This window comes from Sus scrofa, chromosome 15 (genome assembly GCF_054392235.1).
Source record: "Sus scrofa isolate SSC_HxYL_T2T_F1_AM1 chromosome 15, Sscrofa_HxYL_maternal_Yorkshire_Landrace_v2.0, whole genome shotgun sequence".
In the NCBI taxonomy this organism is placed as follows: Eukaryota; Metazoa; Chordata; class Mammalia; order Artiodactyla; family Suidae; genus Sus; species Sus scrofa.
Genome location: NC_139397.1, coordinates 21,445,725 through 21,463,219, shown reverse-complemented (window position 1 = coordinate 21,463,219; position 17,495 = coordinate 21,445,725). Strand labels below are relative to the sequence as shown.

At 38.9% G+C, this 17,495-nt stretch overlaps 1 protein-coding gene and 1 pseudogene across 3 annotated transcripts in view; one reads left to right on the top strand and one right to left on the bottom strand.

Annotated features, from left to right (window-relative positions):
• Nucleotides 1-218: 218 nt before the first annotated feature.
• LOC110257200 (uncharacterized) lies at nt 219-10,606 on the bottom strand (annotated as a pseudogene). Its single transcript, XR_014830549.1, has 4 exons — nt 10,381-10,606; nt 3,045-3,076; nt 1,301-1,663; nt 219-764 (listed from the first exon to the last, which is right to left on the bottom strand). The product of XR_014830549.1 is annotated as an uncharacterized LOC110257200 (transcript).
• Nucleotides 876-17,495, top strand: part of LOC110257201 (uncharacterized) — a 758,677-nt gene continuing 742,057 nt past the window's right edge. For both annotated transcript variants that reach the window (XM_084998886.1, XM_084998887.1), the window contains exons 1-4: nt 876-1,098; nt 2,241-2,399; nt 4,600-4,829; nt 5,881-6,162. The gene's annotated coding sequence lies outside the window, so the exon portion shown is untranslated. The remainder of the gene's footprint in view (nt 1,099-2,240; nt 2,400-4,599; nt 4,830-5,880; nt 6,163-17,495) is intronic.

Here is a 17,495-nt window from a genome sequence, read left to right as displayed (position 1 = left end):
GAGGACTAGGAGCTGCTAGCTTTCGGATCCTCACACAGCAAAGCAAGTCCTTCAAATGAATCGCTCCTTCCCGGTCTTCCTTCCCCATTAATAGTCCATTTCGAGATTAGCGCAGACCAAGGGGATTAAAACAACAGATATATGCAAATGTGAAATAATATTGCAATCGACATAGAAGGGAGAAAAATAATTCTATAGGGTCTCTTTGAGTGAAACAAACTGCCTCCCTCAGGAGTTCCTCCACCCAAGCAGTGTGAGGATGCACTTTTGTTTTCCAATTCCCTCCAGCCAGGACCTGGTGCCTGTCCCCCCATTCACCTCTCAGTCTGTCAATTTCCTTAACTTTCACAGCCGCTCCCCCTTTCTCCCCTGCCCCCAGCTCGGTTTGCCCGCCCAGATGCCCGAAGAGATACAGTGTTTCTGCCCTTGAACACACAAGCTATAGAAGGAATTCGAATTTGGCCACAGCTAATGATTTCTTTAAAAAAGCAATTTCTGTTTATTTTGTACCATGTGGAAAAAATTTTAAAAAAGAACCTATTCTCTTTTTGAAACGGAATTGATCTTTCATCTAGAGGAATTATTTCGACCCTGTGTTGTTATGCAGGAGGTGGGCAACTTCTCTTAGAGTTGCAAGCAAAGGGTGATAAGAGGGACCCCTGGATTGGGGGTGTGTGGAGGGGGTGCGGGGAGGCAGGGGTCCAAGCCAAGCCAAACGGTTTTCTCACGTGCAAACTCACAATCCAATCCTTTCGGAGTTGAGCCTAGGATAGGAGGGGAAAGAAAGTCTATTAAAAAAAAAAAAAAAAAAAAAACCAGGAGCATCTTTCTGAGAAGCCCTTTCAAACAAAATCAAAACAGGACCAGAGAATCTCAGACCGACTCTAACATCCCTGCTGCGAGGCCCGCGGGCTGTGGAATCTCGCACGTCACCTGGCCTCAGCAAGGCGGCCAGCTGAGGGGTTCATTTTATTTAATTTTATTTTTTGAAGTTAAGGCTGAATCTCGGCTTCAGTGGTTTTTGCCAACGTCTCTTCTGACAGGAACCAGCAAACTTCAGGACTCAAATGAGCGTCTTAATTTATTGATGCAAAACAGGTCTGCTTTTCGCCCCCAATTCTCCGCGCGCTCTGTCCCCCAAGCCCCCAGCTTCGGTCCCTCCATTTGATCTCAGGGTAAGGCCCAGCCGCGCAGGCGGAGGAGCACGTGGGGGGGGGGTGTCCGCCGCAGCCTGCCCTCCCCCAAACCTGTACCCGCCCGGGAACCCCGCGACCCCCGCCCCGTGGCCGGGTCAGCTGACCTGGCTCGCTCGCCGGCTACCCGCCCGCCGCCTTGTTTCCGGTCCCCGGGGTCCGCGAGCCGCGCACCGAGCCGGAGCGGCCGCAGCCGGGAGGTGATGCTGGGGGCTGATTACCATGAGAAAGGCTGTGCCTGGAAAAGCCTCCTCCACGCGACTGTCAATCTCAATAAGGGGTGGGGGTAGGGGGACGGAAAGGGGCCCTGTAGGAGTCACCAGAAAACTTGGAGTAAGTTGGATGCGACGCAGGCCCGAAGAGGTGGCTTTCGCCTTAACTTGGAAGGCTATGGCGTTGAGGGCGCGGACGCCAGCACCCTCTCCAGGGAATTGAAAACCCCAAATCCTCCCTTCCTCTCTCTCGCGCTCCTTTCATCCCTGCCCTTTATCCTTATTTTCCTGAAATTCTTTCTCAATTTCATTTCCTACATTCTCCTTTCTATCTCCCTTTTGCAATCCCTTGTTTTGTTTCTTAACATCTCTTCTCTCTCGCTGATTCTTTTCTGCCTCCTTTATGTGTCCAGATTTATCATTTCGTTTTGAAAACACAGTGTTTCATATGTAATTAATCTACCAGCAGGAGGTCAGGGACACCCTGACCAAAATAACTCCCTGGGTCATCAGAGAACAAGTTCCCCAGGTGTCATTGAAAAGTAAAATAATAATAATAGTAGTAATTAAATAAATATAAATCTATATCTCAGTAATTATAATGGCTCCTTTTTCTGAGTTTTATTGGTTCAAATTGACTTCTTTTTTTCTTTTAGAAATAATCTTCCTGGAAAAAAAAGTGAATAATACTTGGTACAGGAAAATACTTTAGAATTAAAGTAACGTGAAAAAAATTTCTCATTTATGGTGATACTTGAGCAGTACTTAACAGACTTTAGAAATTACAATAGGTAATTTAAAGAAACTTAAACTGTGCTTTTTCTTTTAATGACAGTTTAGAAAGTGTAAAAAATTCCCAGAGCACCCCTGACCCTCAAGAAGACTGATCAATTCAGAGAGAAATATCATATCCTGTATTTTGTACCTGCTAAGCAAATGCACAACTTGAATTGTTGGGTTGTTTTCTTGGCCAGGTTGCCCTGTTACCTAGCAGGTGAGTGAATATGGGCCTGCACGCGTCATGAATGTGGCTATGGCTTTTGTTTTCTTTTCTTTTTTCTTTCTTTCTTTTTTTTGTCTTCCATTCATTTTGAGCATATTTGTTGTTCTCCTGTTAAGATTCAGAGTTTGCACTTGTTTGCAATTTGTTTATTTTGTCGGATTTTTAAAACTTGTTAGAAGTCAATTGAACATGTATATTAAGTCCTTTTTAGGCCAAGAAAAATAAAGATGCATTAGAAAGATGCCTTTTATGCTTCATAATTATTAATTGACATTTTATGATGAATAATTAATCATTTGAATAATTTTGGTATCTCTGATCTGAACATATATTTGCATATCTAATGCTTGATTTTAACTATTTTTTTTTAATTCATTCTCTTAGGACGAAGAAACAAAGTAACATTTTAATGTAAAATTTCTTGGAGACTTGTAAAAGTTTATTTATTGAGTTGTACTATTCTTCCTATATATCCATAAAACTTCTTAACAATTTGTAAATCATTTATGTAGCAATCATATACAAACACGTGACAGAACTACAATTAATTAGGAAAAACAATACCCCATGTAAGATCAAGTCACTTTCCTCCCTGAATGCAGAGATGTGCATTAATTATGCACCATGTTTATTTACTGGAATTCGGTCATTGAACTTTTTGCTTATGTCTATTTAGAAAAGTCAAAAAGTGAAAATTGAAGCAATTGACAAATAATTCATACATTAATTTAAGATAATTTAAAATTTTTATTTATTAATATATGGGCTGATTTACAGTTATTTAAAAATGATCAGAGAAACATATCCCTGATATTTTTATATCCCTGTGTGGGTTGAAGTCCAAAGAATCTATTTTGAATACTAGCCTTGCAGATTACTACCCGTGTGATTATTAGCGATTTAAATTTGTTTCCATATCTACATTGTATCCATTCCTTTGCATTTTATTGAGAATTAAAGTAGCACCTGAAACTTCACTATAGTGTAGCTTTACTGTCATAATGAAAGGTTGAAAAAATAACATGGAACATGCAGATCAATTGAAGACAGTATAAATTAATTTCGACTAGTTAAAACATTCTTTTAGCATCATCATAATTTTTCTATTCAGAAGTGAGTACTGTTATCAAAGTGAAGAAATAAAAGGAAAGCATCATAGGATTTTTGGCTGGTTTATGGTTCTTTAGACCGCTTCAAAGGATGCATAGCCACAGACATTAGAATAAATACAGTATTTCTTTATTCTATTAGTTTAAGCAGTTAACTTGTATTCAGTATGGTCATAATTTGGTTATAAATATAAGTTGTCTTTAGTCTAAATGTATGAACTTGAAGTTTCTTGTGTTTTTTTAGTAACACATTTGTCATTGAGTGTAAGGGTTAAATGTGCAGAAGCTCAGAAACAGTCTTGAGTAAGACTTGTGAGGAAAAAAAAGGGCAAACTTACAAATTTGGAGACCAGGAATTTGGCTGTCAGAGCACTTTTTGTTGTAAGGCCATTCACAATGAACTGAGCATTCCCTTTTGGAATCGTAATTATTCTAGGGTTTGCTCTAATTCTAAGTACCTATAGTGGGGGAGAAAATCACTTTACTAAATGGAAAATGAAATCCCCTGGTCTCTTAAATACCTACAAGGCCAGATTTTCTTTTTGATGCAAAAGCTGACGAATCAAGGGAAATGCTAAAGGGGAAAAAAGTATTGCGATATTTAACGCCGATACTGATGTCTTCTTGTTTTTGTTTTCCTTAAGACTCCTCAAAACACTTCAAGGGTCCCCTAATTGTTTCCTTTCTCAAAGGATCCATTACAAGCTTCTTTCAGGTCAAAACTACCAAAAGGACTATTTGGACACCAGCCTAGGGGCTCAGAGTGAGCCCCTAGTTTCTCTTTTTCCTTTGTAAAGGGAAATGGGACCAGAAACTGCACCTACAGATTGTTTAGTGACCTGGAAATAACTACTGCTGTTTTGCAGTCTTCTTTAAAAGTCTTTATTCTATTAAAACATCAAATTATAAATGTTGTGTATTAGTTCTAATTTTGCAGCATCCTAAGAATGATTTTTATTTTTATTTTTGCGGTTATTATCAGGTACTTACATATAAAATCTTACTCTCAAAAATTTTCCTCTTCATGATAATCACAACTATGAAATGCTAATAGCTAAGAATATAAACTCCTGCTTTTCTAGGCCCAGCAGTTGTAGATGTGACCTAGAGAGAACCAAGGACTTTGCCTAGAATTCAAGTGTCTAGTTCTTCTCTGGCCTTTGAATCTTCCAGATCCACCCTCACGGCCAACACCATGTACATGTCACACCCAGCATCTTCTCACCCTTCACAGATGTCCTTCCGAACCACTTGTACTCACCCACTCTGCACACTGCATTGTGACCCACTTCCATTCCTCCTGGATGACTCGGTTAGTACTCATTTTTCAATGTGTAGCTTATTTTGCCTTTTGGACCTAACACTTAGGCTCATTTTTCCAGTGACAGTATTGGCTCAGGTAGAATGGTTTCTCTGGCTTTGGGCCTCTGGCTTCCCAGATAAAGTGTCTTTCCTTGTTCAGTCATCTCACCAGGCCCTTTGACTTGAGGAAGCGCTATGGGCAGGTTCTGCTAGCTTGCCCGAGCCCCAGTGCTGGGCCCAAGAGAGGACAAGTGAGTGATGAAGAAGAGATCAGGAATATCTGGAAATTGATTGTATTTCTTATAAAATTTCTTTTATTGCTTATTGACTGGGAACTGGTCATCAATGTGTTTGACACCAGATATATTCTCTTTAATTACAGCATATTTTAGTGGCAAGGATATAGGCTTTGAAATTAAATGAATGATTTGACTCCTTCCTTTGTGAGTGCTAATTGAGTATCAAGTACAGGATATGAAGCCCCTGTGAATCTCATTTTTAAAATGAGCAAAAGGAGACATAAATTTAAGCTGGTTGTGAAAAAATATGCCAATATTTGTAAAATGTCTGGTACAGGATAGGCATAGCAATAAATAGGAATTCCTTCTCTGCATTATCATGAAAAATATATGAAGTTAAATTATAGAAAACCAGAGTGAATGAGGCATGTATTTTAGGTGATACTTATTTCATTATTTTTAGTTATTTTATTGTTATTTCTTTAACTATGTGAATTACTTTATTTATTTACTTACAATCTTTTGGCCACACTCACAGCAGGCAGAAGTTCCAGGGCCAGGGATCAAACCTACACTACAACTGTAACCAGAGACACACCAATGACAACTAATTTTATTAGGAATTGTTTAACTAGTTCTTGCATTATATAGGAATTAATGCTTACTGATAAAAAGGTTTTGGAAAGTAATATGAAATTTCTCAATATGTAGCAGAAAAGTTTGGATGCTCGTGATTACAAGCATTGTGATTCTAACCTCTGAGATGAATAAATGTATTTTACAATTTGATTATGTATTTCACACTTCCGTTTAAAATTTCAGGGAAAAAATATTTTTCCACATAATTCTCCCTATACCACATAAGAGGAAGCACTCTTACAGCCCATTGAGTGCAGCCAATAAGTGTCAAAGATACTCATCCAAGGTAAAAAGAAGAGGCTCTTAATACTGTTCAAAGCTCTATACCTTCTCTCAACCAAACCTTCAGAAATTTGAAAGAACTGGGGAGGGAGTAGAGAGGATGAAAGAGCACTAAGAGAATTTGCCTGCAGTGTCTTCTTCCCACCTCCCTGTTGAGTGCTGAAACATCTGCTTAAAAAAAAGGTAAGAATACGTATATAATATAGACATTGCTTCACTCTGCTGACTGCAAGTTTGGGAGTAGGGTTGTGTCAGCAGGCGCTGGCATGATCTACTGTGTATGTGACTTTTCTACCCTATGCCCTAGAAAGGAGGGTGTCAGGGGAGAACTGGGCTGTGGACACAGGGAGCATATTGTTCCAATGGTTCTGCTACAGTGCAAACCAAGCTTCTCTTTTCTCTCTGGAACTAACTTTGCTACACATGCAAAAAAAAAAAAAAAAAAATCCGTTTGCTATTAGGTTTTTCCTTGGCCATTGTAGAACTGTAAGTATGGTTCCTGTGGCAAAGGGGTAATTTTTCTGGGTTGAGGGAAGCTGGCTTACCTGTTGTTCTTGGCACATGGCTAGCACCCTTCTAGACAAGAGGGGCAGAGCAACACTCAAAGTTCACAGAAAATATGTGGCTTTTAAAACAAGAACAAAAAATTGAAACTCTGTTTTTCTAAAGCTCAGTTTATCTACTAAGTATTTGGAATTTCAGTTTAGAGATCATCATGATCTTAAACTGTATCATCACCTACCATCATTTAGCGTTTATATGGGATGTTGAAAAATTATTTACAATAATTTGCTATAGTTATTCTGTAGAGATGACCTGTACTGAAGTTTTGCTTCTATTTGAGGATTCTTGTGTAGTTCACTAGGTGAAATATGCTTGTGATTTTTGTGTCATTTGAAATCACACTGGACTTTGAATTAGGGCAAAGTCATGCTTTTCGTGATATGAAGGCAAAGTACCATCCTTTGGAGATATTTTTTAACCATTGCTTAATTTAGGATCTCTAAAGAGTAATTTGTTTGAGAAAGGAAGGTGACCTATCACTAAAGAATCTTTCCCAATCCCCTGGAAGAGTGCCTATTACATAGGAAATATTTGTTGTTGTTTGTGGAATCTGTCATTAAGAAGCTTTAAAGGAATGTAAACTGATCTCCTATTTCATACTTACATAGGCTTGAGATAAGAATGAGGATAGATGAGGGTGTGGCAGGGACCATGAACACTCAGACCCACACAATCTCCTTTATATCAAGTTTTGTACCAAATAACACTATTTAACACAAACTTTTATTCCCTTTCTTCATTGTCAGTTTTATATGTTCTGAAAAAAAAATGAAGAGGCAAATGCAGAATTGTGTGTATACATTTGTCTTTCTCTTTAAATGGCTCTGATGAGACTTTTCATGGTTTATTTTTGAGTAAATGTATTAAAATTTAATAAGAGGTTTTCTCTGAGGAAGGAAATAAATCATAAAGAAAAAAATGAAGTGGATTAGTAAAAGTATGGTTTACTTAAGAAGGCAATCGTGCAGTTGTAATTTTTTTTCCTCTTTTTTTTTTTCTTTTTTGGCCTTCCATGGCATATGGAGTTCCTGGGCCAGGAGTCAGATCCAAGCCACAGTTCGGCCTCAACGCCAGACTCTTTAACCCACTATGTTGGGCTGGGGATTGAACCTGTGTGCTGGTACTTCATAGATGCTGCTGATCCTGTTGCAACACAGTGGGAACTCTTATAGTTGTAATTTAAGATAAAGGATCCCTTCACCCTCTAAGATCACACAATAGGTAAATAAAGAAAAGAGAGAAGATGAGTTTGTTTCTCCTTCAGGCTCCATCAGTCAATGGGCTAAATGTTTTTCCTGCCAGCAGATTTTTTTTCTTTTACGAAGACCAATAACCAGTTGCCCAAAGATACTGAGGCAAAAAAATATTAAGTGCTGTTTACAATGCTTTCTCCTTTCCCCTTTCTCTTCAAGTCCTGTTTCTCACTCAGGACCCTCACCTCTTCTCATCTTTCTTTTGATGCTTTCTATTCAGAGGAAAAATGATCTTTTAAAGATAGCCTTGTCCATAACATTTAGCAGGCTTAGCTTTTAAATAATAGGATATGACCCTAGAATTTGAGATTTCGACTCTGCTGAAGAAAACTACCTGGAAGAAACAGAATGTTGACCTGAAATACATTATGAAGAAGAACAGTTTAATACTTTTACTGTCTCCCCACTGCCTAGCATAGAGCTTGGTGCATGAGAGGCGCTGAATAATGTCTGTTGGATGAATGAATGCATGCATGTATGAATGCCATATAAAAAAGCCAGACTTTAAAATAACAGATGTCGTTTGTTCTACACGGCAGATAAGAGGTAAAAGGTATTAATGCAAGTGCAAAAATCATGTGGTCACAAACAGGATTTTGATACTATTTTTGAATTCTGAGTACAATATTTTACTTCCAAAATGAAAAACCTGAATCATTTACCAAGCAATAGAGATGTAACAGTCCCTCAGTCACTCACTTGCAAAGGAAATTTTCAATACAAATAAAGTCATACATATTTATACTAGGGTAATTCAAAATAACTTCCTCACATAAGCACTGCTACGTTCAAATAAAATCTTGCCAACACTTCTGAGTACATTGCTTTAAGAGAAAAAAAAAAGAAAAAAAAAAACCTCCCTGTAGCGTCCGAACTATTTAAAAATCTTGCCAGCTTCTTCAACATACATCAGTTATCTCTCTTCAAATCACTGACAAGAATTTAAAAACTGCTTCATCAGAACAACTGTTACCCTTTCTCATACTCTAGTTAGAACCTGATCTTCTAAAAAGGACCATATTTACAGCTTCTTTTGAAATTTTGAAACCATTTGGCTGATATGTTTTTGCTACATTTTCTTTTCCTGATTTAATTACTGGGACATTTGCATGAAAACAGGAGAATAGGGACATAAGATTTGTGTCCTATGAGTTTATCTGTTTCTGATGCTTATTCCCCACCTGAGATCAGTATCTCTAGTATGAGAATCAGGAGGCCAGGAGCTAGATTGGAAATGATGAAAAAGCTGTTGGAGGTGAACTAAAGTTCAGAAATAGGGACTCAGGAGGTAAGGGATTGGTGGGTAATATAATGGATTTTTTTCTAGGTTATTTGTTTACCAGCAGCCATCCTGTCATTGAAAAGGTTAGATAATTGAGGGACTACACAGAGCTGGTGGGTTGATGCTTCTCTAAGAAAGTGGCCATGTAGTTACTGCTCCATTGTAGTGGTTGGCAAGCATCAAGGAAAACAGTGAAGGAGCCCAGACTTGGTCATGTATGAACTCTAGACCTGGCCACTGAAAGTTGTGAAGGAGATAAAGTAAAATGTCTCATTAACTTTGACCACTTTGCAAATGCTTAAAGTATGTCACAAGGAGAATCAGAGAAGACCATCAGCATGAATTCTGAGCATCCTCACCTGGAGTTCCACGTATGTAGGGTACACATCCAGTCTCCCAAACCCAAACCCAAACCCTGGCTCCTCTCTTTCTCTTAACGTCCCTGTTGAATCATTCAGTGAGTGCTAATGATCTTACATCCACGAGTTCCTCAAATGTGCTCAAATTCCTCAAACTCTTCACACTTAAATCCTGTTTCAGCTACTGGGCATCTCCTTCCTGAAAGACCACGCCCATCTCCTAATTGCCTTTCCTGTTTGCAGTCTTTCCTCCCTCATGTCTATATCTTTGTCATATCAGGGGTTCCCCATCACATACCTGCTGTGCAACTCAAGCCCAGGTAACCCCTAAGGATGGGTGTTCTAATATTTACAAATATTGTTTTGAAATAATAATACTTCAACTTTGTTTCCTTCCCACAGTGTTGGGTTAAAGTGATTCCAAGAAGCTGAGCCATCGTAATCCTGCCTGTCCCCAGGGGTTGAGTACTCTCATGTAGAAGCGTAGTGCCAGTGCAGTAAACCAGAGGTTCTTCAGCAAAGCACATGAGAATGGAGTAATATTTTCTTTTCTTCATCTTCCTTTTCCACCACCCTTCAAATGGCACATTACATTTTTATAATATTGATTGCATATTCCCCTGAACAAACCATGCTGCTTCCAATGTGAGGGTCTTTGCCTGTGATATTTACTCTACTAGCAACACCCGTTTTTGCTCCCTTAACTGGCTGATTTCTCTATTCATTCTTCAACTCAGTTTGCATGTGATTTCCTCCTGGAAATCCAAGCCTGGCCTTTCTGTATCCTCATAGCAATAAACACTATGCATTGAGGTCATTCCTTTATGTCTCTTTCTACTGGAATAAGGCCTCCAGGTGGTCAAGGACACTGTCATCTTCAACTTTATACCCAGTGATGGCCTGAATGTTGTGTCCCCCAAAATTAGTTTATTGAAGCCCTGACCTTCAATGTGATGGTATTTGGAGGTGGGGCCTGTGGGAGAAAATTTGGTTTGGATGAGGTCGAGAGAGTGGGGCTCCATGATGGGATTAGTGTTCTTGTAAGAGATCAGATATCTTGCTTTCTCCTTGGGCATGCACTGGGGAAAGTTTATGCCAGCACGCAGCAAGCAGATGGCTGTCCACAAGCCAGAAAGCCAGTTCTCACTCTGAACTGAATCTGTTGGCATCTTGATCTTAGACTTCCTAGCTTTCAAAACCATGACAAAAGTGTATATTTTTTACCACTACCCTGTGTATAGTATTTTGTTATAGCACCCTGAGCTAACTAAGTATTCCCAACTCTTGGTAAGTATCTGACATATAGTGGACACTGAAAAGTACTTTTTGAACTGAATATTAAAGTCATGGTATAAACTAATTTTCATCACTGAAAAAAGAACTTTGAGCACACCCATGTTCTATTGATAACACCTTTAGCCACAGAAAGGCCTTCTATGTTTCATATTAATAGGGAGACCCAAGGGAGTTCCTGTTGTGGCCCAGCAGAAATCAATCCGACTAGGAACCATGAGGTTGCAGGTTCGATCCCTGGCCTCGCTTAGTGGGTTGAGGATCCGGCCTTGCCTTGAGCTGTGATATAGGTTGTAGATGCTGCTCGGATCTGACATTGCTGTGGCTGTGGCATAGGCTGGCAGCTGTAGCTCCGATTAGACCTGTAGCCTGGGAACTTCCATATGCTGTGGGTGTAGCCCTAAAAAGACAACAGACAGAAAAAAAAAAAAAAGGAGACCCAAAAGTTGGAAATGTCACATTGCATTTTTTTCAATAACTTGCATTTAGTTTAGACATGCATTTGCAAAATATTAATAATAATAATAATTATTATTTTTGCTTTTTTTACTTTTTAGGGCTGCACCTGAGGCATATGGATGTTCCCAGGCTAGGGGTCAAATTGGAGCTGTAGCCGCCAGCCTACACCACAGCCATAGCAATGTGGGATCCAAGCCAAATCTGCGACCTACACCACAGCTCATGGCAACACCAGGTCCTTAACCCTCTGAGTGAGGCTAGGGATCCACCCCACATCCTCATGGTTCCCAGTCAAGTTCATTAACCACTGAGCCATGAAGAGAACTCTGCAAAAATATTAAAATAGTAAGAGCTTTCACATGTAAACATTTTCAAATTTCATAGCTTTTACATATACATTGTCTTACTTGATCCTTGTAATAAACTTTCAAGGTTGGCAAATATTTTTATGCCCTATTTGGGAAAGCAGGAAATTACAATTTTGATGGAGTAAGGTAAAATAATCAAACCTATTTTGGAAGTCCCAAGTATGATTCAAATACATAAACATCTTTGTGAAATAGGTAAAGGGCAAATCTTACTATTCTTATTCAACAGAAGAGGAAATAAGAGGTTGAAAGGACCAGCTCAGGGTTACATGGGACCCTCATCAAAGCAGAATCTTAACCCAGTGTCTTGTGACTCTCTTTGTTCCTTATACATGTGTATACATATATGTAGATGTATTAGAAAGGAAGCATTGGTTTTAAGAGAACATCAGAAGGAAATTTTTTTCTTCTCTTTTCTGTAACTTGTCTGTCACTTGTCTTTAGAACACAAAGACACCAAATCATAAACAGAGTCATTCATGAGAGTAGTTCTGGAGTGAAATTCAAATATTAATTTGGTTTATTTAAAATAGGAGAGTAGGGGCAGCAGGGATCATATAGAGACTGAATATTTTAAAAATAATTTGTTCCCCTCTCCCTCCAATAAAAAGGAGTTCCCTCTGTGGAACAGTGGGTTAATAATCTGGCTTGTCTCTGTGGAGGTGTCAATTTGATCCCCAGCTGGGTACAGTGGGTTAAGGATCCAGTATTGCTTAGGTCTCAGCTCTGGCTCGGATATGATCCCTGGCTCAGGAACTTCCATATGCCGCAGGTGCAACCAAAAAAGAAAAAAATAATAATAACTTGTTCCTTTTGCCATAAAGTTATATGATTCTTAGTTTAGTAAGTGTAATGATCTTTCTGAATGTCACCTGAAATAATAGTAACTTGTTCCTTTTGCCATAAAATCATACAATTCTTAGTTTAGTAAGTGTAATAAACTTTGTGAATATGTCACCTGCAATTTTCCAGAATTTTTTTCTGATAGATGTGAGTTCCAAGAAAATGTATTTCTTAGAGTTCTAAATGAAGTTCTTATTGAATGAAGGGGTGCTTCCAGTAAGAGGCTGTCTTTCACTTCTCTTCATTCAGGATTTTATAAAGCAAATTTAGCAGATACTCTTTCGAAGGGAGAAAAGTGTCACAGATGTTAAAATGATAGATAAAAATGTATTATCTGATATATTTGTGGCTTACAATATAAGTATGAAATCATGTAAATGTGCTGTCCAGTACATCTGTATTATTAGCCAATTAATACATTCAAATTTGTGATGGAGCACCTCATTTCCTAAGCTAATGGATTGCTTGATAAATACACACATATCATATGTGTATTCGTTCAGCAAATGCTTCTTAATTCCTACTATGTGCTGGGTGCCATGCTAGAAATAAGGCTGGGGCGGGGATGAAAGACCTAATCCTTAGAGGCTGCCGGGGGAGGACGGACCGTGTGCGATGATTGCTACTGAAAGTGTAGAAGGCAGGCCCATCTAGCCAAATGATAGCTACAAAATAAAGTGAAGGCGAGAGTAGATCTTCCTAATGCGCAATAGGTCAGGTCTTTGAAATCCATCAGCCACCACTGAAATTAGTTTAAATCACCTGCGACATGTTTTAACCCTTCCAGGCTGGGCTAAAGGTACCTAAGGTCCTCAGAGCAGGCTGGAAGGGAGAGGGAAGAAAGCGTAGTATCAGAGCTTCAGGAAGGGAGGCCCACATTCTAGTGATAATAGCTAGAGGGCTCTGGTGCCCAAAGCGCTCAGAAGACTGACCTCAGAATCCGGGTTTCATTCTGAGGGGGCAGTAACCCTTCTTGCTAAGCATGAGGCAGTGTCTCTTCCCTTTCTGGGGGGTTCTGCTTCATTTGTAATAGGACCCAGATCAGTTGATGGGTCTCATCGACAGGCTCTAGCCCATGACAGGAGGACATGAGCAAGGACTAGACAGATTATCAGGGCAGGCAGCCTCAAACTGGGGGTTGTACCAGGCACTTGCTCCAGGAGAGAACCAAAGTGCGAAGTGGGCACCACAGCAGAGACAGTGATCACACTGAAGGAATTGGAGGTTTGGGGGCTGCTTTTAGAGAACTTTTTAGGGGTGTGGGTCCTCCTTAGGGGCCAGGCTCTGTGTAGCAGTCCTCTCTCTCCTCAACACTCTTCTTACTACCACCTTTTTCCATCCTCTGTTTGTATTCCAGTATTATCTGCTATGCTCAAATATTGGCTAAAGCTTTTGTTTGCAGCAAGAATAGTAAATATAGGAGTTCCCATCCTGGCTCAGTGGTTAATGAACCTGACTACTTACTATCCATGAGGATGTGGGTTCGATCCCTGACCTTGCTCAGTGGGTTAAGGGATCTGGCGTTGCCATGAGCTCTGGTGTAGTTCACAGACACGGCTTGGATACTGTGTTGCTGTTGCTGTGGCTGTGGTGTAGGCTGGCAGCTATAACTCCAATTCAACCCCTAGCCTGGGAACCTCCATGTGCCACAGGTGTGGCCCTAAAAAGACAAAAGACAAAATAAATAAATAAAAGAATAGTTAATACATTTGAATGTGTATTTGGCTTTTGTTAGGAGAATACTATTTTCAGTAATTGTCAGTTCACTAGAATATAGGTAAAGCTTTGGGTTTTTGCTGCGAAAAGTTAAAACAAGTATAAACAAGTAAGTTTAATATTTTGATTTCTGTATTGATTTTAATAGTTGTACTTTTTTTAACCTAAAACAGAAAAAATTGCAATGAAAGTATAAAGAAGCTTTTAATAAGTGAATATATAATTTTTATTTCTTTAAGCATCTTTACTCTTTGTGATAACTAAGTAGCACACATGCATATCTTGTTACCATGTAATGGATTTGGTCTTTAGAAATGGACCCTAGATATAAGTTCATCATTTGTTTATGTTTTTGTTCAACTTTATTTAAAAGAAAATACATTAGAGTTCCTGCTCTAGTGAAGTGAGTTAAGAATCCAGTTGTAGTATCTGGGGTTGCTGTGGAGGTATGGGTTTGATCTCCAGTCTGGCGCAGTGGTTTAAAGGATCCCATGTTGCTATAACTGTGGTGTAGATCACAGGTATGGCTCAGGCTCAATCCCTGGCCTGGGAACTTCTATGTGCTGAGGGTGCAGTAATAAAAAAAAAAAAAAATCACATTAATAATGGGATGTTACTTTCTGTTTGAATTTAAGTTCATTCTTTTTTTTTTTTTTTTTTTTTTTTTTTTTGTCTTTTTGCCATTTCTAGGGCTGCTCGTGTGGCATATGGAGGCTCCCAGGCTAGGGGTCTAATCAGAGCGATAGCTGGTGGCCTACACCACAGCCACAGCAATGTGGAATCTGAGCCGCGTCTGCAACCTACACCACAGCCATGGCAACGAGGATCCTTAACCCACTGAGCAAGGCCAAGGATAGAACCCGCAACCTCGTGGTTCCTAGTTCGTGGTTCCTAGTTGGATTCGTTAACCACTGAGCCATGACAGGAACTCATAAGTTCATTCTTATACCTCTGTTTTATACTTGGGCAGGTGGTTTTGGCCATATCACTTAACTCTGGGGGCCTCAGTTTCTACATCTGCAAATATAAGATAATAGCACCAAGCTAATAGGATCATGATTTAGGGCGAACAAGGCAGTGGGGATCCAAGTGCTTGTTAATTGTGAAGTGTTACTGAAGGTGTTTGGTATTTACATTCAGATGCAGGTTATGCTCACATCTTATAAACTAAAATGTGAATGCATTCAAAAACTCAACCAGTTCCTGAGGCAAGAAATGTGAAATTGCAATGACTAAAAGGGTCACTGAAACTCTTGGCTTCTAACCAATCCTGTACAAAATCTTTTCTAGCCACATATTTTTAAAGATGAGGGAAGATAAAGCAATGAAGAGAACTGCCCTTTTCCTTTAACCCCTAAAGTATTTTTTTTCTTCCCAAGAAGCTCAGTTATAGAAGCCTGAGACCTAACTCACTTCTAAAGGTGGCCATTCAAAGAACTGTTTAGAATGTTGTATTTATGAAAGTGAGGTGCCATGAACATGTACTCGTATCAGACAGAGGTGGACATGATCAGAACAAGCTTGTTCACAAAGCCGTTCCCTCTCCTTGGCCATGAGTCACAAAAATCTGATGTCTGGACATGAAATGTAATGCTTCCTTGAACCAAAATTGAAATTGTGTGTGTGTGTGTGTGTGTGTGTGTGGTATGTACATGTGTTTGTGTATTTAATATGCAAAGGAAGAATGAAATCAAAACATGAAACTCTTTCATTGACTCAAATTTAGGGCCAAATTTGAATAACGCAGCTGTCCAGATGTGAGACGCTAATGAGAACATAAGGAATTCCTGGATTGAAAAGGGCTGGTTGGCCCAATGGCCTGTCTCCTTTAAGTTTATTGCAACACACCTCTCCGTGTTGTCAGCATATCTTCCAACCCCTTTTGCCTACATAAACATGTCCAGCTGTCTCTTAAACTTCTTTTTTCTTTATGTTTCACTCAATGGACTTATTTGGTAATTTGCAGTATTTTCCATATGCTGAGGGATCTTTGGATGAAGTAGTCCTACTTTATTGCGACTTCTTAATTAATTAAATGAAATATTCAATAATAAAATATTTTCAGCAGATAGCATGGAAAATTTGGAAGAAATCAACTAAAAAAATAAACTTACAATGAATTTAGAAAGAAATAACTCTTATGTACCTCAGAAATTGACAGAACATTGTAAGGCAACCTATGTTTTAATCTTTCTTAAAGATGTGAAGACAAAAGTGGAGCGTGATTAAGGTGGGCAAATATAAACACTTTCTTTTGCTATATTATTCTCATTAACAGATTTCTTAGCAAGAAGAAAATTCTAAGCTCAAATGATGTAATAAAGAAAAGGATCTGATGTTTTATTTTGGTTGGGTTAAAGCCATATTCCAGATAATATTTTTAATTCCTTAATTATATCAATATTTCAGGCATAAACTTGACCTGAATTATTCAAAACATTGAGTCAATTCTCTGAATCAGTGAGGGAATGATTTTACATTACAACTTTTTTTTAAAAACTTTCCAAATGCCTGAGGACCAATGAGCTTGGGGAGAGTTCTTTGGTTAGCCATGGGACCTTCTGATTGGAAAATACCTCTGAACACTTCCTTTAAGATTTGATTGAAAGGCAAGGAGGTAGAAATAACTAAAGAGTGCTGAGGAGAATTAGCAATTAATTAGCGTATAATTTAGCTGAATATTTTACATTTTCTTTTCTTTTCTTTCTTTCTTTCTTTCTTTTTTTTTTTTTTAATAGTCGCACCCAAGGCATATGGAAGTTCCCAGGCCAGGGATGGCATGTGAACTTCAGCTGTAACTTATGCTGTAGCTGCAACAATGCCAGATCCTTTAACCTACTGCACTGGGCTGAGGATGGAATCCATGCTTCCATAGAAACCTGAGCCGCTGCTGTTGGATTCATAACCAACTGTGCCACAGTGGGAAATCCTTCATTTTCATTTTTGAATGCCATTATTTTAAAACTATTTCAACATATTTGTGCTGATTTGATGTGTGTGTAGAGGTTATACATCAGTTTTATCTTTTGTTGATAAACACTTAAGGAAGGAAACCATCTTTCCCCGGTTCACCTTGGCATCTCTTGGTTTTAGCCCTGAAGGTCCCACTTCCCGTGAAATCTTTCAGAACCAGGCAAATGATATTTCACAAATGTATACGAAAAAAAATATTTGCCCCCAAGATTTGTTTAGCTTTTTGGCGAGCATACTTTTCAGACTCTAGGAACTCAGAAAGCAAAGTGTTTCATTAGCATTAAGGATTTTGCTGTCTTGTTAAAGTACCCTGTGTTTGGGTGTCAGCACCTTGGTGACTATGGTGAAAGATGATCCATGTGATTTTTTAAAATTTTTAAAAATTTTAAATTTTTTTTAGGGCCCC